Here is a 26,212-nt window from a genome sequence, read left to right on the forward strand (position 1 = left end):
TTTGATATGATAGTCTCCATTACACAAAGGTATTATACATCTCCTACTATAAATGAAAAGCCACAATACAAAATCAACAACAGGAAGAAAAATAGAAATTTACAATGCCCTGAAGTTAAATAACGTGCTACTGAATGACTAATGTGTCTCTGAAGAAATAAAAAAGAAAATCAAGAACTTTCTTGAAGAAAATGATGCTACTGTATGATCTATGAGTTATTGAAGAATTTAATCAGAAGAAAGTGTTTTGAAGAGATGAAACTAACAACAACAAAAATAACTGAAATCCATGAAATGCATGAGATACAGATTCTGTTGATCTTTGTTGGTGAAATGTGTCTCGTGTAGGCAACAAATAGATAGGTTTTGTTACTGTTAATCCACTCTACTAATCTATGATGTTTGATTGATGGCTTTAAGCCATTTACATTCAGGATTAATATATATGGGTGGTACTTTGGTCCTGCCATTTTAGTAATGGATTGTTCATTGATTTAGTCTTTTGTTGTCATTTTACTAGAATGCTCTTCACATTTGCCTTTGGTTTTGGTGGGCACTATTCCTCTTCTCTGTCAAGAAAACTTATTTAAATATCATTTGTAGAGCAGGCTTGGAAGAGGCATATTCTTTTAACTTTTCTTTATTGTGGAAGAATTCTATTTCATTTTCAAAGACAAAGGAAAGTTTTGCTGGGTACGTTATCCTGGGCCAACAATTCTTTGCTTTCAGAATCTGGAATATGTCACTCCATTCTTTTCTGGCCTGTAGAGTTTCCTGTGAGAGGTCTCCTGTGAGTTTTACTGGTATTCCTTTATATGTCAGCTGATTTTTTTCATGTACACATTTAAGGATCTTTTTCTTATTTTCAATTGAAGAGAGCTTGATGATCATGTGTCTTGGTGAAAATTGCTTTTGATCAAGCCTGTTGGGAGTTCTGTGCTCCTCCTGGATGTTGTTTCCCAATTCTTTCTCTAGATTAGGGACATTTTCCCTTATTATTTTATTAAATATATTTGCAAGCCAGTTTCTCTTTCTGCACTTTCTGGCACTCCCATAACTCTTATATTTTGGTCTTTTAATAGTGTCTTTCAATTCTTGAATACTTTTTTTGGCCTGATCCAGGTCTGCTTCCAGCTCTGCTTCCAGCTTTTTTTTTTTTTTTGTGTGTGTGTGTGTTTTCCCCTGGTGACAAGAAATATCTTCTAATTTTGAGATTCTTTTGCCTGCTTCATTCTATTTTGGAGATTCTATACTGTACTTTTCATTTGATCTACTATATTCTGCATTTCTGATATATCAACTTTCATTTGATTCATTTCCAGTCTGATATATTCCTTGAATGCCTGCTTTATGTGCTTCTCATTGTTGACATGAAGTTTTATAACAGGTGTTTTGAATTCTGTGTCCCCCATTTTCTCGATGTGTTCCTCAGGGAACTCTGAAGTTGGCAAAGGGTTTTGTTTCTTGGCAGGGGAGTCTTCAGTAATATTCTTTGTGCTTTTGTCTCTTCTTTTGCTCTTGGTCATTGTACTTCTGCTTATCAGATTCTTCTCCTTGGGGCAGGTTTCTAAGCTCTGTCACCCATAGGTCTACATTTTGTTTTTACTTACTTTGGTTGGCATACAGCTCTTTGCAGTCACTTGTGCCACTCCCTCCAGCAAGTTCTAGGGCTGTTTTTTTTTCTCCACCTTGACATAGCTATTTTTAATTTTAATTTTTATTATTTTATTTTGAAAATCTACATTATGGATTTGGATTAGGTCACAAAGGGTCAAGGTCATGGGTAAGACCAATGCTTCCACATTCGCTTTTTTGTATCTGGGGTAAGGAGGGAGACAAAGGAGAAACCCCACTCAGTCTCCCACGTATCACATGGCCCCTGATGCGGGACAAGCTCTGAGGGCACTGCTTAAGTTCTTTTGATAGTTCAACAGTTCTGAATTGCTGTCAATCATGCCATTCCAAGCATGATGGAATCTCTCCAGGATCCACTGACTGACACAATCCACCTTAGAGTCTTAGTTTGTCTAGATTTTCCCTGCCAACACTTGGCTGGGGTAGTTGGTTGGTTTGTTGTGTCCTTGGTCCTCTGTTGTGGTACCAGGTGTCTTCAACAGACTCTGATAGACTGCCATATCCTCCATGTCCACCTAGATATGCTGTCCACTGTTTCATCTGAGCCTCTGAGGAGGCCCAGCTTTGACACTTGCACCCCACGGTCAAGCCATGGAACCTGTGCTTCTCTTAATGGTTGGGGATCTGAGTCCGACAGTTCAATTAGGGATATCTCCAAAGAAATTATGTTTGAGGTGATCCCAGAGCAGATTCTTGTGTGTGCTTGCCAGAGTAGGTTTCAGCACAGTCAGTCATCCCAATCAGCTGGTAATTACAACTACTCTGTCAGTTCTGTTTCGAGCCCTATCTTCCATGCAAACAAGTGGTTATTACAGTCCAGCCTGATCCTGACCAGCACACACTCAGCCCTCACACAAACTGGTGGGAGCTGCAACCTAGTCTGGGTGGCTGGTAATAACCCCCACAAGGCCCATCCCCTGCCCTGGTTCCCATGCTTGTCAGTATGTGTAGCAGACTAATCCAGTCTGTCCTGTATTCCATTCAGTTCTCACACATGTTGATGGGCATTGAAGCCTAGTTCAACCCAATCAGCTCCACTATCCAGAGCACACACATGCTGTTGGGTGCTGTTCTGTCTAGATATGCCTGTCCCAGTCCTGGTTTTCATGCTCACCAGAGGGAGTGGTAACCCAAGAAGGAGGTGCTCGCTATTTCCCTACTGGGCCCACTCCCGCTCCTGAATCATGTACTCTCCAGGTCATTTTGCGGTTTAATTCGACAGCATTAGCCCTTAGTGCTAGCATCTGCTAGCTAATGTTGCAGCAAAACCCAGCCAATCCTCGCCCACTCTAATAGGAATACTTCAGTAGGAACAGTCAGCCCAGTCTTACTTTTCCCTGATCTAGCTCACATGAGATCCACAGGTGTGGTAGCCCTCTCTGGTCTGGTCTGCCCCTATCCCAACTCACACTTTTCAGTGGGAGTGGCTGTCTAGCAGGGAAGCCCTCCACATTCTCCCTAACAGCTTTGCCCTTCCCCTGCTGGTTTTCAGGTGTGCTGGTTGAGCACTGCAGTCCAGTCTGGCATGGCCCACCTTGCCTTGGCATTTGCCAGTGGATGCTGTAGCCTGGCCTGCCTTTGCCCACCCCCAATTCCAGCTGATGCTGGTGAAGGTTATAGACTAGCCCAGCCCAGCTGGGACCCAGTCATAGCTGAAATACATACTGGTCTGTTTTGCGACTGAACCTGGCCCTACCTACACTCTTATTGTTTTGCTCAGATTCTCCAGTGGGTGATATGAACTGGTTCAGCCTGCTTAGCTCCTGACCTGTGCCAAATGTCTGGTGGTGGGTACCATTCCCTGGCCTGGTCTGGGTTGCTCCCTATTGTGGTTCTTGCATTCACCTGCAGACACTGTGTCGTGCCAGAGGAGTTTCCCAAGCTTCTCCATCAGATCCTCTCCCAATATCAGATCTTGTGTATACTGGTGGGTCCATGGGCTAGCTCCCCCCCACTTTTAAAAATATTTTTCATTTTACTTTATTTTTTTTTTGATAATTTTACTTAGTTATTTAGGGTACAAAGGGTTGAGGGCTACAGGAAAGTGGGCAAGACCATTGTTTCTACACGAATACCATCATTTTTCCCCTCTGTCTGGGATCGTAAAGGGAAAAGCCCCACCCAGCCTCTCTCCCATCATGGGTCCCCGATGTGAGGTGTGCTCCAAGACTTCTGCTCAAGCAGTTTTCACAGTTCTAAAATTCTGAATTGTTGCCAATCTCTCTCTTCCAAGCGTGATGAAATCTTTTCAGAATCCACTGGCTAACATAGTCCTTTCATGGTTGGGGTTCTGAGATCAGCAGTTCAGTTGGAGAGATCTCTAAGAACTTCATCTGACGTGATCCCAGACCAGATTCTTATGTGTGCTTGCAGAATAGGGTCTGGCACAGTAAATTACTCCAATCAGTTTATGTATATTATGGTGGTTGCAATTGCTGAGTCAGTTCTGTTTTCAGTCCCGTCTTTCACGTGAACCAATGGGTGTTGTAGTCCAGCCTGATCCTGCCCACTTCATACTTGGCCCTCATGGAAACCAGTGGGAGCTGCAACCTAGCTGGGGTGACTCCACAAAACCCCCAACAGGCCTGACCCCTACCCTGGTTCCCATGCTTGCCACTATGTACTGCAGACTTATTCAGTCTGTCCCACTTCCCATTTAGCTTTCCTACATGTCAATGGACATTGAAGCCTAGTTCAACCCAACCAACCCTACTTTTGAGTCCACACATGCTGGCAAGTGCCTTTCTGTCTAGTCACCCCTGCCTCAATCCTGGTTTTCATGATTACCAGTGGGAGTGGTAATCCAGGAGGAAGGAGCCCACTATTTCTGTACTAGGTGACCCCCCACGCCCGGATTATGCACTCTCCAGGTGATTCTGTGGTTTGACAAAATTAGCCCCCAGTTCCAGCATCTGCTAGCTGATGCTGTGGCAAAGCCCAACCCACCCTCACCCACTCTAATTTTTGCTTGCAGCAGTTGGAACAGTCGGGCTAGCCCTTCTTAGTCCACCTTCTGTCCTGGTAGGAACAGTGGGCTTTCTTGACTGGCCTTTAACCCAATCTGATTCTTACTATTGGATGTTTCAACCCAGCCAAGGCTTGACATAGCTCACATATGGCTCACATAGCTCACATATGACAACCCAGACACAGCTCACATATGGCTTGGTGGGGGCAGAGAACTAGCTTAGTCCATGCTACATCTGCCCTGGTCCTCAGAGCACCAAATGGTGCTGGAGGCTAACCTGGGGCAAGTGTGCCCAGGCACAATCCACACTTGTGCCAAGGGAGACTACAGCCATATCCAGACCAGAATATATCCCCCATTCCAGCTCCCACACTCAAACATGGCAATGCTCACCCATCCCGTTAGTCCTCTTAGCTCCCCAACCTTGCTTGGGGAGCTAAATCCAATTCCCAAGCTTCCCTCATGGTGGACTTACCCTGAGGAATGAGGTCTCTCAGGCCTGGACTTGCCCAAGACTTGGTCACTACTTGGCAGCACTGACCATGGCCTGAGTCCCCAGCATTGGGTCTAGCCTGGTTGAGGTACTCCCTGCAGCAGCCAGCTGCAAGAGGCTCCCCTCTCCCCAGCCCCATGGCCAAACCCGTTATGATTTTTTCACTTTTCAAAATTCAACAGAATAAGAGATACTGTCTTATATACTCATATAATTAATGCATACTTACATATATCAACTAATTGATTAATGAGACAGAATTACACACACCAACATCCACACACATCCATACATACACACTGAGTCAGAGAGAGAGAATCAGCCATCTACTGGCTCATTTGTCAAATGCCTGCAACCGCCATGGCTGGGCAAACTGGGACTACAGGAACTCAGTCTGGGCCCCTCACATGGAAAACAGGGACCCAAACGCCTTGACCCATCCCACGGCCTCCCGGGGAATGCAGTGTTAGCAAGCTAGAATCAGGATCCAGAGCCCTGATTCAGATGCAGGCACTCCGAGGTGAATCAGCATCTTAACCATGAAGGCCAATAGCCTCCCCAAGCACCAAAATATTTTTAAAGGACTGCATTTTAAAATAAAAAGTGATGATAAAAATCAGGAAATCAACCATGTTCTCTAAAACTAGCATAGATTCACATTTTTGAGGCATGAAGAGAGAGATGTATTTCACAAACATTCTATGGTGTAATAGGACAAGTACTATTGCAAGATCAGTTATAAGTGATTACCATGCAAAACATTACCTGAATTACAAAATTTAGTGTTAAGTCAAGAACAAATATGCACCAGGACTGCAAACTGATAAAAACAAAAACAACACAAAGCCGGTAGGTTACCCATGACTAACTTAGAAAAAGGACACTTCATGTCCATTTTTATAGCAGTATTGAACCAATGCAGTTTTCATTTTTGAAGATTATACATACTAATGGACAACTGCTTGATAGCAGAGGCCTAATTAATATCTCCTAATTCCTATTCTTCTTGGAGACTTAGTTGAATATCATTCTCCCTGGCAACTTTGCGTGGTCCTGGATTGATAGCTACTTTACAAAGCGTATGCCCTGGCACTCTGGTTTCCTTTTTAAATTGTTTAGATTCATTCATTTTTATTAGAGAAGCAGATTTATACAAAGAAAAAGAGGTAGATCTTCCATACACTGGTTCACTCTCCAAACGGCCATCACGGTCATAGTTGAGCTGATCTGAAGCCAGGAGCCAGGTGTTTCCTTTGGGTTTCCCACTTGGGTGCCGGGGCCCAAGGACCCGAGACATCCGCTATGGCTTTCCCTGGCTACAGGCAGGGAGCTGCATCAGAAGTGGAGCAGCCATAACTTGAACCAACACCCACAGGGGATGCTGATGCTGCAGCCAAATCAGCGTTTACCTGCTAATACATACACACACAAACACATATACACATAGACATATATATAATACATACATATATAATTATATAATACATACATATATAATTATATATAATACATAGTATATATATATATAAATGCTGATTCACAGAATATGTTTATGTGTGTGTCTACTCTGTTGATTCAGTCCCCAACTACCCACAACAGCCATTTCTAGGCCAGGCCAGAGTGAGAATCCAGGACATCCATGTAGGTCTCACACCTGGGTGGCTGGGACTGAAGCATTTGAGGATTGAAGACCTACTGTCTTCCTGGTGAGTATATTATCAAGGAAAACAAAAGGAAAGGAGATGTGGCACTTGTTCTGAGGACGCAGCTATAGAATGTTGGCACCCCAAGTAGTGGCTTAGTGCACAGTGCAACAGCACCTACCTCCCCTGCTCCTCTGAGAGAATATAAAATTACACCTCTTTGCATATCTAATTTACGTAATAATGGTCAGCTTTTTTTTAAGATTTATTTTTAAATTTTTATTGAAAAGTCAGACATACAGAGAGGAGGAGAGACAGAGAGGAACATCTCCCGTCCAAGGATTCATCTCCCAAGTGGCCGCAATGACTGGAGTTCTGCTGATCTGAAGTCAGGAGCCTGGGGCTTCTTTCAGTCTCTAAAATGGGCACAGGGTCCCAAAGCTTTGGGCTGTCCTCCACTGCTTTCCCAGGCTACAAGCAGGAAGCTGGATGGGAAGTGGGGCTGTCGACACGACATTAGAACTGGCATTCAAATGGCATCCTGGCTCATGCAAGGCGAGGACTTTAATTACTAGGCTACCATGCCCGGCCCTAATGGTAAACTTTTATATAAGGAAAGACATGCTTAGTTGGTCAATTATTTATTTTGTGCTTGGCATTTGAAATATGTTTATTTGTGATTTTTTTTTTAAAGATTTATTTTATTTTTATTGGAAAGGCGGACATACAGAGAGGAGAGACAGAGAGGAAGATCCTCCGTCCGATGATTCACTCCCCAAGTGAGCGCAACGGCCAATGCTATGCCAATCCGAAGTCAGGAGACTCTTCTGGGTCTCCCACTCGGGTGCAGGGTCCTAAAGCTTTGGGTCGTCCTCGACTGCTTTCCCGGACCACAGGCAGGGAGCTGGAAGGGAAGCGGGGCTGCCAGGATAGAACCGGCACCCATATGGGATCCCGTGTGTGCAAGGCGAGGACCTTAACCACTGTGCCACCTCGCAGGACCCTATTTGTGATTTTTAATGTAAACTGCATGCCCTATTGTCCACCATCTTAGAGTGTGCTCTAAAGCACTTTCAGAGAGCAGAAATGAAAAATGAAATGCGCAAAACTCCCATCCCAGGATACCGCTTTGTTACAGACACCACACTACCCTTGAAACCATGTTGTCTCCAAGCAGTTTGCTTTTCACAATGTGACACATTTACCGGGGCATCAGCCAAATAAGAAGTGTCAGCATCTGTATCTCATTTGTTAAGTTGTTCAGTTAGTGTAGTATTTTCCTACAACTACAGCATTCTTTATTCAGGTACCCATGTGACTTGGCTATTTATTCATCTGTGTCTTCTGAGTTTTAGCACTTGGTTATATAGAGTGCTAAAGCAAAGAAATTTGGTTTTTGCCAAGAGTAAAAGGAAAGAAATAATTAGAAAAAAAAGTCAAGTCGAGATAAATGTCTTTGCTTCTTATTCACTGGGAAAAAAAAATTGAGTTTTTTGACCTTACTTTTCTCAATTTCTTCTTACTCTTTTTGAAATTGCTTTTACTAAATGTTTTTTTTCATATCGCTAGATTTGTTAAGGGCTCTTACGAGGACAGCTGATGACATTGAGTATTACCTAATCAATAGTCAATTATCAGTCTATGTGCTATCTGGATTTCTCATCCTTTGGCATAAATAATTTCTTTCCTTCTTTTTTATTTTCATGATACGATTCCATAGGCATAGGCACTTTGCCTTCCACCTCCTTCCTCCTTGCCGCTGTTTTCCTGCATGTTATTACAGTGGTTTAGTTATTCAGCAACAGTCACAAGTCCATCTTTCTGCTTTTTCAAGTGTACTATGACATTGTAGGTATAGACGACGTATGGCATCCTATTGTCAAGATAGAGTTAAGTGTTTCATTGAGAGTCCTCTTTTTATTTGAGAGTAGAGATGCATACTGCAATGTGTCTTACCATCCTTTGGCATAGTTTCTGAAGCACCTTCTTGTCCCGGCTTCTAGATTACAAGTAAGATAGTATCAACTGTTGACCTCTAACACACCCGACCCCGCTGGCCCTGGTACCCATTCTCTCTTTCCACTCAGATGCTGTTAGCAAAACAGAACTCTTGATTTCCCTTCAGAGCATACTTCTTTGCCGGATTCTCTCCTGTAATTGATGACACAGGCCCATGAGTTTTTGCTTCTCTCCATATACCAGATTACTTATCTCAGAAAATCCTTTGGGTCTAAGAGGAAAACAAAAAAGTTCATATCTAGCCATAGATGCCCGCTTCCCCTAAAATTCCTGTTCCTGCCCAATGTCCATTTTAACTACTGCAAAACCTGCCTGAAGTATATTCTTCCTCCACATCCATTCATCCATTTGTTTTTCAAGCAAACGGAGTGAGCCTTTAAAAAGTACAAATCATATTTTATTGCCTTATCAAAGGTCAACTCTAAACAAGCGCAAACAGTGGGCTAGCCTATATGCTCTTATTGATTTGCTTTGGTTCACTGACTCCTCAGTGCCTAGAACAAGGTTTGGCAATGAAATAGGTGTTTGTCAAGGGTGGCCCAAAGTCTTGGGACCCAGAACCCACGTGGGAAACTTGAAAGAAAGATGTTGACAGTATGTTTCTTCCTGGATACCGGCTTTGGATCAGATCATGAAAGAAAAAAAAACAATATATTTTTTGAAAGATTTATTTATTTTTTATTGGAAAGTCAGATTTATGAAGAGGAGGAGAGATAGGAAGATATTCCGTCCAATGATTCACTCCCCAAGTGACTGGAACGGCTGGTGCTGAGCCCATCGGAAGCCAGGAGCCAAGAACTTCCTCCAGGTCTCCTATACATGTGCAGAGTCCCAAGGCTTTGGGCCATCCTGGACTGCTTTCCCAGGCCACAGGCAGGAGCTGGATGGAAAACGTGGCTGATGGGATTAGAACCAGTGCCCATATGTGATCCTGGTGCGCTGAAGTCACTAAGCCACACGCCGGGCCCCCTAAAAAACAATATTTTTAAAAAACATTTATTTTTATTGGACAGTCATATTTACAGAGATAAGGAGACACAGAGAGGAAGATCTTCCTTCTGCTGGTTTACTCCCCACATGGCCGCAATGGCCAGAACTGCACCGATCTGAAGCCCGGAGCCAGGAGCTTCCTCTGAATCATCCACTTGGGTGCAGGGTCCCAAAGCTTTGGGTTGTCCTTGACTGCTTTCCCAGAACACAAGCAGGGAGCTAGCAAAAACAAACAAACAAACAATCAGTAGATGCTCAACAAGTTTTTATTGAGTGATAAATGAAGAACTCAGTAGAATTCTAGAAATGGCAATGGGATGTAACTGCGTTAAAAATTCTGCAGAACATATATGTGTCTTCATTTAGCAATCCTGTTTTGCATGTGTACAACTGTGCTGAGTGCTTAATTGGCTGAGTGTTTGGGATACAAACACATGTGGAACAATTCCTGGGGTTGTGTTGCCCCGCATTGGGTTAAGCTGCTATCTGTTGCAAGCATCCCAAGTCAGTGCTGATTCAAATCTCAGCTACTCTGCTTCTCCCCCAGCTCCCCGCTAATGCACTTGGGAAAGCAGCCAAGAATGGTTCAAATCCTCGGGTGCCTACATCCACATGAATGATCTGGGTGGAGTTTTAGGCTCCTGGCTTCACCACACCATAGTCTTGGCCGTTTGAGGGGTAATCAGCCAATGGATTGAAGATTTTCTACCTTATTCTATCTCTCTCTGGCTCCTTTTCTCTCCTTCCTTCCCCAGTGTGCGACTCTCAAGTAAATACATCTTATAAAAAAAGAGGAATCGCTTTCTTTAAAGTTCTCCTAGCTCCCAGGTAGTTACATGGAAATATCTACATTCATGACTTAAGAAACAGCAAATGATGCGCTTGTTGGGACTTACTCTGTTGGTGGTTCAGTGTTATTCCCTTATTCTTAGTTATGTGACTTTATAATAAATGGAATTTTGATTAATTTTGATCAACCCGTTATCAACAGAAATGGGACAAGGCATCTTATTTTGCTTTCAAACCCAAGGAATGCCATTTTGGACTGTAGATTATGTGACTGCATCCGGGGTAGAAGCAGAATTTTTTAAAAAGTCTAGCAATTGTGGCATTATCTGAGTTGTTACAATAGTTCAGACTTTATTGAAATTTAATTATTTAAAATGATTTCATACTCTTCCACCTCATCTGCTAATCAAGTCATTTTGCTACTGCGGAGTTGGTAGACAGCAAGTCCTTCATCCAAAAAGTTAAAACTTTGGAGATTCAACAAATGCATAAATGGAAGTGTTCAACTGTGTGTGTGTGTATCGTTTATGTAACTGACGCATAGTGAATCACACATCATGTATTTTTAGAAAAAAAGTATTTATTTTATCGGAAAGTCAGATACACAGAGGAGGAGAGACAGAGAGGAAGCTCTTCCATCCAGTGATTCATTCCCCAAGTGGCTGCGACGGCTGGAGCTGAGCCGATCCAAAGGCAGGAGCCTCCTCTAGAGCTATTGCACCAGGCCCTGCACATAATGCACTAAATAAGAGTTGCAAGCATCTTGCTTTGTGGTAAAGAGAAAGACAGGTTTAGAAAAACCAAGCACCTGGGCATGCAAGGCGTTAGTTGATTCCCAGGCTCGGAACCCAAAGTTAGCATGCTGGCCTTCATCACGCATAGGAAGTCATGGGAAGACAGGATGCGAAAAGCCAATGAGCAGAATGTAAAAGCACAGATGCCAAAGCAAGATAATTAGTGTTGTGTGAAACAATTATTTAAAAAGGATTTTAGTTGAAAGTTGGAGTTCACAGAAACGGAGAGTGTGGAAGAGAGAGAGAGAGAGGGGAAGAGACCTTCCCCATGTGGCTGCAATGGCCTGGGTTGGGCCAGGAATATCATCCAGATCTCCCAGGAGGGAGGTAGCGGAGCAGACACGTGGGCCATTGTTTTCTGGCTTTTCCCAGGGTGTTGCACACAGCTGGATCAGAAGTGGGGCAGTGGGACTTGATCCTGGAGTCCCAGGGGTTTGCTTCCCTTGCTACATTATAATGCCAGTCCTCTTTTTGTGTTATTGTATGCTGTTTAGGTACATGGAGTCTGTCCTTCAAATGGCCAGTGCCAGTCTCTTAAGAGCAGATACCCGTGAGTCACAGGAGGGGAGTCTTTGCAGATTGCTCAGGTGTCAGTAAAAGAGTGAAGTAAAAAAAGCAAAAACACACAGGCAGTTCCTACCCTGGCTGTAACTGAGCAGATGATAATTAAGAAATTGTACTTTGAAGCAAGAATCTATGCTTTCAGACTCAGTACCTCAAACACTCCAGCCAGTAACTCCAAAGTACAAAATTATCTCAAAGGAGAAAACAGTTTTCTAAATAGTCTACAAGTGGGAGAAGAAAAGGTTTGTGGTACTCTCTCATTGTTATTGTTTCTTTTCACTTATTAATAAACTGTGGGGAAAACTGGTCTCATCTCCATTTATTCTACAGCTCCTGCAGATCAGGAATGTGGTTTTAAGCAAACTATTCATTTTAACACAATTACATTTCAATAAAGCATTTGCAGTTTCCCATGGAGTTTATTACAGTGGGGGTTTACTTGAATTAAAAATACTTTCGTGGCACCATCCGTTGTACTTTTTAATAGACCGGATTGTATGACAGGATGCAAACAGTGAGAAAGATTTTCAAAGTCATTTATCTACGCCGTATTTGAATCCCTTTGATAATGTTCTCATCTCATAATTGCATGTTCTTGCGCATGAACACCTTGGTATACTGACTTGTCAAACGTCAGTTCCCGACACTTTCCAATAACTCGATAAAGTTCTTTCTTAAGCTAAACCAAAATTTGTCGGGAGCATCCTTCCCTGCCCCTTGTTCTTCCTCAAAAAGACATCAGTGAAAGTACTAGCATTTCCTTGGGGACCTTCTGTGACGTCCCTAGTCCTTCTCTGCTTCTCCCTCACTTTTCTTTTCTTCTTGTTTTTAATCAATCCGAATCATTATTTTGTATTCTTAACTTTTGACTTAAGGAGAAAAACAAACTTTAAATCTTAGTTCAGAAACATATGATTTACATTGTATCTTAAAGAGTAACTCGGTAACATGGAAAATGTCCTTTTTAAGATCTAAAAATTAGGGCCCAGCATGATAGCGTAGTGCTTAAAGTCCTTGCCTTGAAAGTGTGCTAATCCCAGTGGCCCCGCTTCCCATCCAGCTCCCTCCTTGTGGTCTGGGAAAGCAGTCAAGGATAGCCTAAACCCTTGGGACCCTGCACCTGTGTGGGAGACCAGAAGGAAACTCCTGCCTCCTGGCTTCAGATTGGCTCTGCTCCAGCTGTTGTGGCCACTTGGGGAGTGAACCATTGGATGAAAGATCTTCTAGTCTCTTCTCTCTGTATATCTGCCTTTCCAATACAAATAAATAAATCTTTAAAAAATTTGAAAAATTTAAAAAGTATTTGAAAGGTAGAATTACTGAAAAAGGAGAGAGGAGAGAAAGAACAGAGAGGATGTTCTGTTTTCTGGTTCACTCCTTGAACAGTTGCAATGTCCGGCTGAAGTCAGATCCCGTGGCTTCTTCTGGGTCTCCCACAAGGGTATGAGAGCCAAGCATTGCGGCCATCTTCTGCTGCCTTCCCAGGCGCTTTAATAAGGAGCTGGATTGGAAATGGAGTAGCTAGGAGTTAAACTGGCACCTTTATAGAATGCTGGAGTTACAGACACTGCCTTACCTGCTATGTCACAATGCCAGCCCCATCATGAAAAATCTTTAATGCAGTTATGTTTGAAAAGAACATAATTTGAAAAATAAATGAATGCTGTATTTCACGTATAAAAGCTTAATTCAAGTACATATATCTGCATATATATATATCTATGTATATATGTAAATGACAGGATGAAATGAATGAAAATAAAAGTGAATACTAATGAACTAGGAAATAGAATAAGTCTGGTGAGCAAATACCAGTTATTTTCTTTTTATTTTTTTTAAAAGATTTATTTTTATTATTTTTTTATTGGAAAGGCGGATATACAGAGAGGAGAGACAGAGAGGAAGATCTTCCGTCCGATGATTCACTCCCCAAGTGAGCGCAACGGCAGATGCTATGCCAATCCGAAGCCAGGAGCCTCTTCCGGGTCTCCCACGCGGGTGCAGGGTCCCAAAGCTTTGGGCTGTCCTTGACTGCTTTCCCAGGCCACAGGCAGGGAGCTGGACGGGAAGCGGGGCTGCCGGGATTAGAACCGGCGCCCATATGGGATCCCGGGCGTGCAAGGCGAGGACCTTAACCACTTGCGCCACCGCGCCGGGCCCGAGTTATTTTCTTTTTAAACAATACAGAGTAGCAAAGAAATTTTTGTAAATCTCTTTTAATAATGAGAGATAACGAGAGTATGTGACACGGAAAAAATACTAGGATGAGGAAAATAACAAAGTTAAGATACTTTTTTAAAAAACTGAAATCATAGCATGTATATACGTACAAGCAAGGGTGTGAACCTCTTTTTTTGTGGGAAGGGCCATCTGGATACTTACGGTATGTTTTATGGACCATGCAAAATGATCAACTTAAAAATTCTTGATTTCTTCAATTTTTGTTCTTGCTGTGATTGCCTTGACAGAACCATGTCCAATGATTTCTCAGATCTTCTCTGGGCATGCCAGTTGATGTTTTCCATCACTGATTCAGTAACTCATTTTACAATCAAGTTGAAAATTGGGCCAACGTGTTGGCTCACTGGCTAATCCTCTATCTCCAAGTGCTTTATCCCATCTAGGCACTCTTCATGTGCCAGCTGCTGCACTTGCCACCCAGCTCCCTGCTTGTGGCCTGGGAAAGCAGTGAAGGATGGCCCAAAGTCTTGGGAGCCGTACCCATGTGGAAGACCCGGAAGAAGCTCCTGGCTCCTGGTTTCGAATTGGCTCAGCTCTGGCCTTTGTAGCCATTTAAGGAGTGAAGCAGCATATAGAAGATATTTCTGTCTCTCATTCTCTCTGTAAGTGTGACTTTCCAATAAAAATAAATAAATCTTTTAAGAAAAAAGATGAAATGGATATTTTCTTAGGAGCCTATAAATGGCCTTAGACTATAAAAATTGGTAGATAATGTGACTGGATGAACCACTATAGGGGACGGTGACATGTTAGTCACATATTTCATCCTTAAATACGTAAGAGATCTTCATAATTCTGCCTAACCATTAGCTCAAAGATGATATAACATTATTATTATTATTTTTAGATTTATTTATTTATTGGAAAGTCAGATATACAGAGAGGAGAGACAGAGAGAAAGATCTTCCATCCAATGATTTACTCCCCAAGTGAGAGCAACGGCCAATGCTATGCCGATCCGAAGCCAGGATCCAGGAACTTCTTCCTGGTCTCCCACGTGGGTGCAGGGTCCCAAAGCTTTGGGCTGTCCTTGACTGCTTTCCCGGGCCATAAGCAGGGAGCTGGATGGGAAGTGGAGCTGTCGGGATTAGAACCAGCGCCCATATGGGATCCTGGGGCATTCAAGGTGAGGACTTTAGCCACTAGGCCACGCCGCCGGGCCCAATATAACATTATTTTCAATTTAAGCAGAATAGCATAGAAAAATATGGAAAGTTGGTTAATGTGGTTTATATGTGTTACATAATCCTGATGTAGTTCAGATAAAAATAGGACAGTAAAAAAAAAAAATAAAGTACGTTATTAAAAGTACAAAAATGTTTAGGAAAATTCCAGTGCTTAATTAATAGCGGAAGGATGCTTTTCTCCACATATTCCTGCAAGATTGTTAAGCATGACAAAATACACTAAACTATCTTAATAAGCAGAATAAAGGATACCAAAATTATTGGTTAACAGTAAACACATACCTATCCTAGAGGCTTTCCTGAAATTGTGACATCATTATAGACACCCACCAAAACTGGGAGTAAACTTGACACTTGAACGCTAAAACATAGGAAGCGAGAAATGATAAAAATCACCACAAAAATGAACAGAATTGAAACTAGAAACTACAAATTGCCACAAGAATCAGCCAGTTTTTGAGAAGACTTTGTGAAACAAATTTTTTTGCCAGACTAGCAAAGAAAAGCAAAAGAGAAAAAAAAACAAGTGAAATTACCAATGAAGAAGAAAAGATGTTTGGCCCCACTGATTTCGTTACACATTCAAAAGGATCTTGCTGAATGAATCCTTTGATCATTATGTGTTATCCTTCGTCTTTTCATATTTTTCACATTGAAAACATTTTATCTGTATTATCTGATATAAGAATGGCTACACCAGCTCATTTTTCCTTTCTATTAGCTTGGGTTGTCTTTTTCATTCTTTCATTTTCAGTTTCTGCACATCTTTGTTGGTGAGATGTGTCTTCTGTAGGCAACAGATGGGGTTTGTATGATTTTTTAAAAAAATAGTTTCTTGCTTCCTGTTCATTTTTTCTTTTTTTTTTTAACAAGTTCTTGAGATGCATTATTTATTTGAGGTATTTCCATTTTTTTTTGTAAGCATCTGATGTTATAAATGTCCCTCTCAACACTGTTTTGCTATATCTCATTGGTTTAGATTTCTTTGCTTTTGCTTTCATTTTCTCAAAAAAGCTTTTTATTCTATTAATTTCCTCAAGGATACATAGGTCATAAGTAGCATCATTTTCTTTTTTAAGGATTTGTTTTTGATTATGCTTACAAAGTTGAGAGGGTTCTTGCCTGTGTGGACCACTAACTGGGGTAGAAAGTATCAAGGATTAGGGGAAAGTGGATGAGACCATTGATTCTAGGTTTTTCTTCCCTTCTTTCTGTATCTGGAGGAAGGGGGAGAGAAAAGGGGAGAAGCTGCACCCAGCATCCCAACTGTATCAGGACCCAGATGAGGGGCGACCCCCAGATGTCATCCCAGGGTCTGCAATGTGGAGCGTGCTCTGAAAGGTTCTGCTTCAATGGTTTCAATAGCTCTGAAACACTGTTGATTTCATTGCTCCAAGGATTATGAAATCCTTCTCAAGTTCATTGGCTGACGTAGTCCACCTTGGAGTCTCCATTCAAGCAGATATTGCTGTCAACACTTGGCTGGGAGAGTTGTCAAATACGTTCTGCCCTCCATCCTCTGCCATGGAACTACAAGTCCACAGATGGCCGCATTAGACTGCCATATCCTGTATGTGCATCTGGTCATACAGTCTATTGATTCTTCTTAGCTACTGAGGTGGCCTGGTCGTGACACATGCACTCCTCCGTTAGACCACAGATCTTGGGATTCCTCCTGTGGTTGGAGTTCTCAGTTCATGTTAACTAGCCCAGTTCAGATCTCCTACATGGGTGGGTGCATCTGTCTGACTCTGGAAGGTCCTCCAGTTTCCCTCCTCCAAGCCACTTGGCCTCAGCCTCCTCACTTACCAACAAGCACATTGGCCTCGTTGGTGGAAGTCCCCCAGAAGTCATTCCTTACCTATAACAATCTCCCGCAGTGGTCCTCCTTCCCATACACCCCCTTTTCCTCTTCCCTGAGTAATCCATAGTTCCTGTGCCCAGGAGCACTTGGATTCCCCACCACGGTCTTCCCAAGCCCAGTCTTTTGGTTGTGCGTGGTGTTGGCCTGAAGCTCTGCCTGCCCACTAGGAACTCAAGCTCCTGACTCATGTGCTAGCCTGGCACACTACCCGTCTGCCCACCCAAGAACCAAGCATGTTCCCCACGCCCAGTCCAACAGCACCCCACGCCGGCATGTTAGACTAGTTCTTTCCTCTTCTTCTCACCCCCCACTCCGGGATCAAGCATGTGGAGGAATCCTCAGGGACACTGCCTCCCTGCCTCGGCAGGAGCCCTCTTTCCCTTCGGGCTCTCTGCTGGCGTCAGCCCCAATCCCCACTTCCAGGCCCCTAAGAGCCTACCTGTGCTGTGGTGGAACCAGGTGGCACTGTGCTGTGTAGGAAGGCAGGCATCTGCACTTCCCCACTGTTTGCTTCCAAGAAGGTTTTTGATTTCTTTTTATTTTTTCAGTGACACACTGGTCATTCTTTAACTTCATGTTGCAAATTTCTATTTTTCTTTATGTTGTTGATTTTGTTTTATGGCTTTTTATTTAAGGGGATGTGTAGTAACTGGTGTGTGGATACAACACAGTGTGCATCTTTATTTCCAAACCGTACATGAACTCTCAATGAAACTGTCCTCATCCTCACAATGAAGCATTTTGGAGGCTTCCGCCTCTGTTCCCTAGACACAGGAAGAAGAAAAATAAAATTTGGAAACAATGGTCTCACTTTCCCCTAAGCTTCAACCCTTCCTACCCTGATCAAGCACGTAAACATTGTCACAAATAAAAATTATAAACACATTTTAAAAAGTGAAATTGTACAGTGATGAGTCATAGTATGGTAGGCACATGAGGTCCATGTAAGTATTGAACATATATGGGGATGTATACAATATAACTAAAGGGATAATCATTAACTTAACAAATATTTATCCTGGTTTGGCTGCTACTGCTGCCGCTGGCACGGAGTGCTTGCTTGCTACCAGAAGACCATGTCTGGGGTCCGTGTCTGATGTGGGGCTCTGGATTGCCTGGGGAAGGGTTTGAGGGTGTGTGGAATTAGTGACATTTAAGGGAGTATTTTACCATTATGAAATAAATTTTTTTGGGGGGTGCTGTTCCTGGGACTGCGCCACTGCACCAATAGCTGAGAAGACTTCGGTGGCTTCCACAGAAAAGGCTACTACACCTGCAGGTAAAAGAGGGGCTGAAATGGGTGGTTTGTAGTGGGCATGCTTGGGCGTATTTGGGTAAGCTTTTACTTATTTTGGGAATGTCTCCCAAAGCACTGCCCAAGTGGGAGAGCTGAGCTAGGTTAGGTCACATCACCCTGTCCACCAGTGCACACAAGTTAGCTGGAGGACCTTTCTGGCAGGGCTAGGTCACATGAACTGCCTGTGGGTGATGAGGCAAGAGGTGGGCTATTTGGGTTTGGGCCATGATACCAACCAGCATGCAATAGAACCAAGGTATGGGCAGATTCTGTAGGGGATTTGTGGGCTCACACCATGTGAGACTGCAGGTTTACATGGGAGCTGAGAGTGGTGATAAGCCAAGCCAGGCATGGCCACAGAACTAACCAACACTTACAGGAACTGGACTTGAGAGTAGGCTGGGCTAGCCCAGGCTGTAGCATTCCTGGGGGCACACCCGAGGATGGCATCCAGGGGCGGGTTGGGCCAAAGCACCTACCAACACACACAGATAAGTCAGGACTGAGGACAGACTATGATTGGCATTATCTTAGCATTCACCGACATTTGTGGGATCTAGTTCTGGGAGTTGGCCTGATGTGGGAACTTGAGGAACTCCTCTACCAGGCTGTAGTTCCTGCTGGTTAGCGTGAACTGAATTTGGGAGTTTGGCCAGGCAAGGGAGGCCTCACCACTCATTGGCTGTGGAGAAATCTGGGCAAAGCCAAGCCAAGCCAAGCCAAGCCAAGCCAAGCCATAGCACCTACTGGCATACACGGGAGCCAGGGAAGGATGTGGACCACACTGGGTTAGGCTACTGCACCTGCAAGCTCACAAGACAGCCAAGTATTGGGGCCAGCTAGGAAGGTCTAGGCTGCAATGTCTAATGTCCAGTGCCAAGGCTAGGACCACCAAAATGTGCAAGATCAGGAGCTGGGAGTGGACCTGGTAGGAAAATTGAGGGGACTCTTATACTAGACTGTGGTTCCCAATGATGAATGTGAAGGTTCGGAGCACTGTTGCTCTCAAGAACCTGAGTGGGTGTGGGCTGGGCTGGGCTAGGTCACAGCACCTGCTGGTGCAAATAGGAGCCAGGTGTGGGGGTAGACAAGGTGGGCTGGGTTGTAGCACCTGCTGATGAGAGTGGGGACTGGAGATAGGGCTTGTCAAGTTGGGCTAAGCACCCACCGATGTGCACAAAATTCACTACTGGGAGCTGGTCTGATAGGGCGACTTGGGGAACACCCTGTTAAGCCACAGCTCCCAATGGTGAGCAGGATAACTCAGCACTAGCTGGAAGTTGCAAGAGCCAGAACAAGGCTAGATCATGCTGCTCTGAAGCATCCACCAATTCACATGGGAGGTGAGATGAGGGGCTGGCCAGGTTGGGATAGGCTGCAGATCTTATCAGCATGAGCTAGGTCTGGGTAACACCTGCCATTGAATGCCTAGCAAGGCAGGTCCTACCAGATTGCACTGCGGCATCAAGCAGCATGTGCAAGTCCCTGGGCTGGGGGTGAGTTTGGTAGGGGAGCTCCAGGAACTCTTTGCTAGACCATTGCTCCCATTGATGAGCATGAGAACTGGGACTAGGGTGGACCACACACTCACTAGACTACACATGACTGCAACACCTGTTAGCCTAAATGTGAGCTGGATTACAGGGAGGTCCAGACTAGGCTAGGCCACTGCATCTGTTGCCACATGCAAGATCCAGAATAAGTGTGGGCCCATCAGGTTGGGTGCAGCATATACTAGCATGTGTCAGCACTGGATGCATTTTATGTCAAGCTGGATTCCAGGAGCAAAATCTGGGGCATGGAGTGAGTCTAGTAGGAAAATTATGGGCACTCTTTTGCTAGGCTACAACTCTTGTTGGTGAGCATGATAGGCAGGACTGGGGGTGGGCAAGACTGGACGAGGCAGCAGCACCAGTTGGCATACACGTGGATCAGGTCTGGGGGTGGGTCAGGCTGAACTAAGCCACAGCACCCATGTGTGTATATGAGAGTTGGATGGGAGGGGCTGGACCTGACCGTTGCATATGCTGGCACAGGCAAGAACATGCAGGGCTGGTGACAGCTGTGGTTGGTTTTATTGGGTTTGCCCAACTGGGCTGCAATTCCTCTGGTATGCTTAAGGGCCAGGTTTATGGCTGGCTGTATTAGGCTAGCCCTCAGCATCTGCTGGCTTTTGAAGCAGAAGGGTCTGGGGAAAGGATTGACCAAGCAACTTCTTTCACCTGTGTGTTGCATAGGCTATGTGAGTGTTGGCATGGACTAGTCTCTGCATTGGCTTGTGCACATGAGTCAGGTCTGGGGCTACCCCAGGTGAGGGGGGTTTATAGGGAACTCCCCATTCTGACCTCTAGACTCAAACTCTGGCCATAGGGAAAATTGCAGAACATGCGGTCTAACATTGGAGTGCGTGTGTCAGGGCAGGGCAGCATGTTTAGAAGAACATGAGGGACATGACAGCTAGATCATCCAGCAGAGGATGCTGAGTGCCTTGTCAGAGGATGGAAAGCAGAACAGGTTAGATAACTCTCCTGGCCTAGCTTTGGCAGCAGGTGTCTGGGTGTGTAGGTGAATTAAGGTGGAATTTGTCAATCAATGGATGTTGGAAAGATTTTCCTAACCCTGGAGTATAGAAATCAACACTCTCTCAGGACTGTTAAAACCAGTCAAACAATATCCTTGGAATATTCTTTCTCACACTGGGGCCTCAAAGATGATATTAGGTGACTGTCCCCCCCATCTCCAGGTGCTTATGTAGTTTTGTAGCCAGGGGCAGCCTTCTCTCCTTCCTTCCCTACTCCACAGCTACATGAGAAAAAGAAAAAACATGGAAACATTCGTCCCACCTACCCTTCTATGTGCCTCGGTCCTCCTTACTCAGATCAGTGGCGCACATGGGCATGCATTCTTCTTAACTATGGATACAACATTAGTAATAAAATAATATTAAGCAAAACATAATAACAAATATTTAGTGTGGTCTATATGTCTTATTGTCTCTTCCAGGTGCTGAATTGATTACTATGATAAAAGAGACAGATAAGCACCCTTTGTTTTCTCTCCTCCACAGTATCAGAATGCAGTAGTGAAGAAGGACTTTCATTGCTTTTTTTTTTTTTTTTAAGATTTATTTATTTATTGGAAAGGCGTATATACAGACAGGAGGAGACAGAGAGGAAGATCTTCCGTCCGATGATTCACTCCCCAAGAGGCCGCAATGGTTGGAGCTGAGCCAATCCAAAGCTGGGAGCCTGGAGCCTCCTCTGGGTCTCTCACGTGAGTACAGGGTCCCAAGGCTTTGGGCCGTCCTTGACTGCTTTCCCAGGCCACAAGCAGGGAGTGGGATGAGAAGCGGATCTGCCGGGATAAGAATTGGTGCCCATCTGGAATCCCGGCGCTTTCAAGGCAAGGACTTTAACCACTACGCTATCGTGCAGGGCCCCATTGCTGTACTTTATGTTATATTGTCTGTATACATTTTTTAGTTGGTGTACATTCATGTACTGCTTTTGAAATTTTAAAATACAAGACTAAAAAGAAAAGAGACCATATGTCTATATGCAGTTTTCATGTGTTCAAACCTTAAGATTCCAATGGTATAGAATTGCACTACATGTAAGCAATTTGATGTTTCTGTGTTTAGCTACTTCACATTCATATTGTTGATTTGTCTATCAACAAGGGAATAAAGTGATTATATACACTGAAGTACACAGAATTAAAAATGTAGTTCATAGAGAGCAAATGCTTGCTTTTATATATATGAAACAAGAGTTCCACACATATATAAATATCATCACATGGATGACTACATGGATATTAGCAAATTCTAGAAAAATTCCCCAGCTCCTTAGGGAGGGCATAAACAGTAAGAAAAAATATTCCATAGGTCATAATCATGGAGAAATTTGAAATAAATCATAAGACATTCATCCATTCAAAAGAAGTAATTATACCTATATTAATGTATTTGTACTTCACTTTACTAGTTCTTTCCCTGTCATAATAAGTAAAGCTAGTTTGACAATCTATGAGGGGTTTCCAAAAATGTTTATATTATTCTCATCATCTTTTTTTTTTTTTTTTTTTTAAAGATTTATTTTTATTATTTTTTATTGGAAAGGCGGATATACAGAGAGGAGATATAGAGAGGAAGATCTTCCATCCGATGATTCACTCCCCAAGTGAGCGCAACGGGCCGATACTATGCCGATCCGAAGCCAGGAGCCTCTTCCGGGTCTCCCACGCGGGTGCAGGGTCCCAAAGCTTTGGGCCGTCCTCGACTGCTTTCCCAGGCCACAGGCAGGGAGCTGGAAGGGAAGCGGGGCTGCCGGGATTAGAACCGGCGCCCATATGGGATCCCGGGCGTGCAAGGCGAGGACGTTTAACCACTTGCGCCACCGCGCCGGGCCCATCATCTTTTCTTTTTAAAATTAGTTTTTATTTGTTTGAGAGGCAGAGAAAGAGAGGAAGAGTTCTGGCTTCTCTGAAGAAACATCTACAATGGCCGGGACGTCAGGATCCAGGAACTCAGTTCCCTCCCCTGACTGGGGAGCAGGGATCTGAATACTTGAGCCATCAGCACCTGCTGTCTTTCAGGGTGTGCATTAGCAAGAAGCTGGACTCAGGAGTTGGAGCCAGGACATAACCCTGGGCACACTGGATATGGGATGTGGACACTTTTTTTTGTAAGAGTTTTCTATTTTTTATTGGAAAGTCAAATATACATAGAGGAGCTCACCAATCTGAAGCCAGGAGCCTGGTGTCTCTGTTGGGTCTTTCTTGCGGGTACAAAGTCCCGAGGCTTTGAAGCATTCTTGACTGCTTTCCCAGGTCACAAGCAGGGAGCTGGGTGGAAAGCAGAACCTGCAGGATTTAGATGTCATTAATAAGTGAAAGTGTGTGATGAACAGCTGGAAATCTCTGACGCAAGATTTGCTGCAGTGTAGATGCATATGGATGAGGTAGCCAAGGAGAGGTCCTGTACTGAACAAAGGAGTTAATGATCAAATCTGGAAGACATCAAAGATTACGAACCGGTGATGAAGAGAGCAGAGGATCCAGTAAAATGGACAAAGCCAGTACGTAATGTTGTCACTTAGAATACGAAGGAGCAGAGAATCAGAATGACAGAATACGGTAAGGACACATTTAAACAGACAAAATATTTAGTCAGTGTGAAGCAGAGAGTGAACATTCCAGGAAACAGGAGAGGACAGAAATACAGCAGATGGGTACCTTGAGACTGAAAGACACAGGAAAGCAGTTGGCACAATAGTGTGGTTTCGTAGTGACTGATACTACAGGGGCATTAAGCAAGTGGCAATCTGAACTGCACCAGAACCCAGGTGGGAAGGAACTTAGACCTGGAGCACAAGAGGTGAACCCTGACAAAGAACTGCCTGATCTGCTGGTCTGTTTCATTAGACCAGGAGCAGAGAAAGAGCAGCAGATCCTGGATGGGCAGTGCAGGAACAGGATGGATTTGACAGCCCAGTCCACCCTCTAGATCCATATTGGTTGCCATTTTGTTTAAGGAAGCAAGGGCTATGGATAGTACTGTGCATGCACCGAGCTTGGAGTGAACTCATTCCTGGCTCAGTGAAAAGTATAAAAGTGGCATCATATTGGTTCCACTCAAGATATGTCCAGGTAGTCCTGAGATCTGGTAGCCAGCAGACCAAGAGCTCTAGTAGTGTTACATCAGGTACCATTTTGTACAGTGTGGCAAGGGCTTTGAGACTGTGAGGACAGCAGCAAGCTGTGCATATGCTGAGCCTGGTGAGAACTCCCAGAGCTCAGTGGATTGCAGTAGTCTCACAGAAAAATAATACCAACTCTGGCATTGTATGGGTCAAAATACAGTCCCCAGACCCAGTGGCCAACATATTCCTGTAAGTTTACCACCAGCAACAACCTGGCTGTGTAGGACTCCTGGTATCTCCCTTATCCTGGGACCTGCTCCAACCAGAAGTGAGAGGAAGGTTATACAGACAATGGTGCAGCCTCAGCTTCATGTCACAGGAGGTAGAGACTGGTGAGCCAGGAGCTAGGGCTACCAAAACCATTGTGGAAATATAAAAACCCAGACCTGGAAATTGCTGCAGGGAGTGGCACAAACAGTGACTGAAAACAAAGAGCCATCTACCAACTGCAATAAGTAAAATTGAACTGTAGACCTGTGAGTGACACAGCTTAGAAACCTGTCCCAAACAGAAGAATCTGATAAGCAGAAGTACAATGGCCAAGAACAAAGGAAGAGAAAGACGCACAATGAATATTACTGAAGACTCCATTGCAAAGGAGCAAAAGCCTTTGCAAGCCTCAGAGTTAACTGAGGAAGACATTGAGAAAACAGGGGATACAGAATTCACAACACTTGTTATAAAGCTTCTTATTAATAATGAGAAGCACATAAAGCAGGCATTCAAGGGCTTTAAGGGATATATCACACTGGAAATGAATCAAATGAAAGCTGATAAATCAGAAATGCAAAATACAGTGGGGCCAATTAAAAGTAGAGTGGAGAATCTCCAAAATAGAATGAAGGAGGCAAAAGAAATAATCTCAGAATTGGAAGATATTTTCTGTCACAAGGAAGAAACAAACAAACAAGAAAAGCTGGAGGCAGACCTGGATCAGGTAAAACAAAGTATTCAAGAATTGAAAGACACTATTAAAAGGCGAAATATAAGATTTATGGGAGTGCCAGAAGTTGCAGAAAGAGAAGCTGGTTTACAAATATATTTAGTGAAATAATAAGGGAGCATTTTCTTAATCTAGAGAAAGACTTGGAAACAGGATCCAGGAGGGGCACAGACTCCCAACAGGCTTGACATGTGATACTCAAGTGCTCTTCAATCGAACATAAGAAAGACCTCTCACAGGAAACTTTACAGGCCATAGGAGAATGCAATGAGATACTCCAGATTCTGAAAGCAAAGAATTGTAGCCTAGGGTAGCATATTCAATAACACTTTCTTTTGTCTTTGAAAATGAAATAAAATTCTTCCACAGTCATGAAAAAAAGGCTAAAAGAATATGCCTTTCCCAAACCTCCAGACAAAGGAAGCTTAAAGATATTCTATCGACAGAGAAAATGAACAGCATCCATCAAAACCAAAGTCAAAGAGCATCCCAAGAAAATAGCAACAGAAGGCTAAGTCAATGAACAACTCATTACTAAAATGACAGAACTAAATGAGGATGTGGGGGAAAGAGTATATAAGGAGAGGTGAAGGAGCAATAAAGAGGAGACTTTGAGGGCCTGGTGGTGTGGCCTACTGGCTAAAGTCCTCACCTTGAATGTGCTGGGATTCCATATGGGCACCAGTTCTAATCCCGGCAGCTCCACTTCCCATCCAGCTCCCTGCTTGTGGCCTGGGAAAGCAGTTGAGGATGGCCCAATGCTTTGGGATCCTGCACCCATGTGGGAGACCAGCAGGAGGCTCCTGGCTTCAGATTGGCGCAGCACTGGCCATTGCGATCACTTGGGGGAATGAATCATCAGATGGAAGATCTTCCTCTCTATCTCTCCTCCTCTCTCTATATATCATTGTAATAAAAATAAATAAATCTTAAAAAAGTGAGATTTTATTGCAGATAATTTGGCATAGAATTTAACTCTAATGCACTATTAAATTATGTCAATGTGTAAGTTAAATTAAGGTGGCATTCATTGTATACAAAGCATTTTTATAGTTTAAAATAATTCTTGTGTTTTCGTTGGTT

This window comes from Ochotona curzoniae, unplaced genomic scaffold (assembly GCF_017591425.1).
Source record: "Ochotona curzoniae isolate NIBS_2020 unplaced genomic scaffold, NIBS_Ocur_1.0 contig_1071, whole genome shotgun sequence".
Classification (NCBI taxonomy): Eukaryota; Metazoa; Chordata; class Mammalia; order Lagomorpha; family Ochotonidae; genus Ochotona; species Ochotona curzoniae.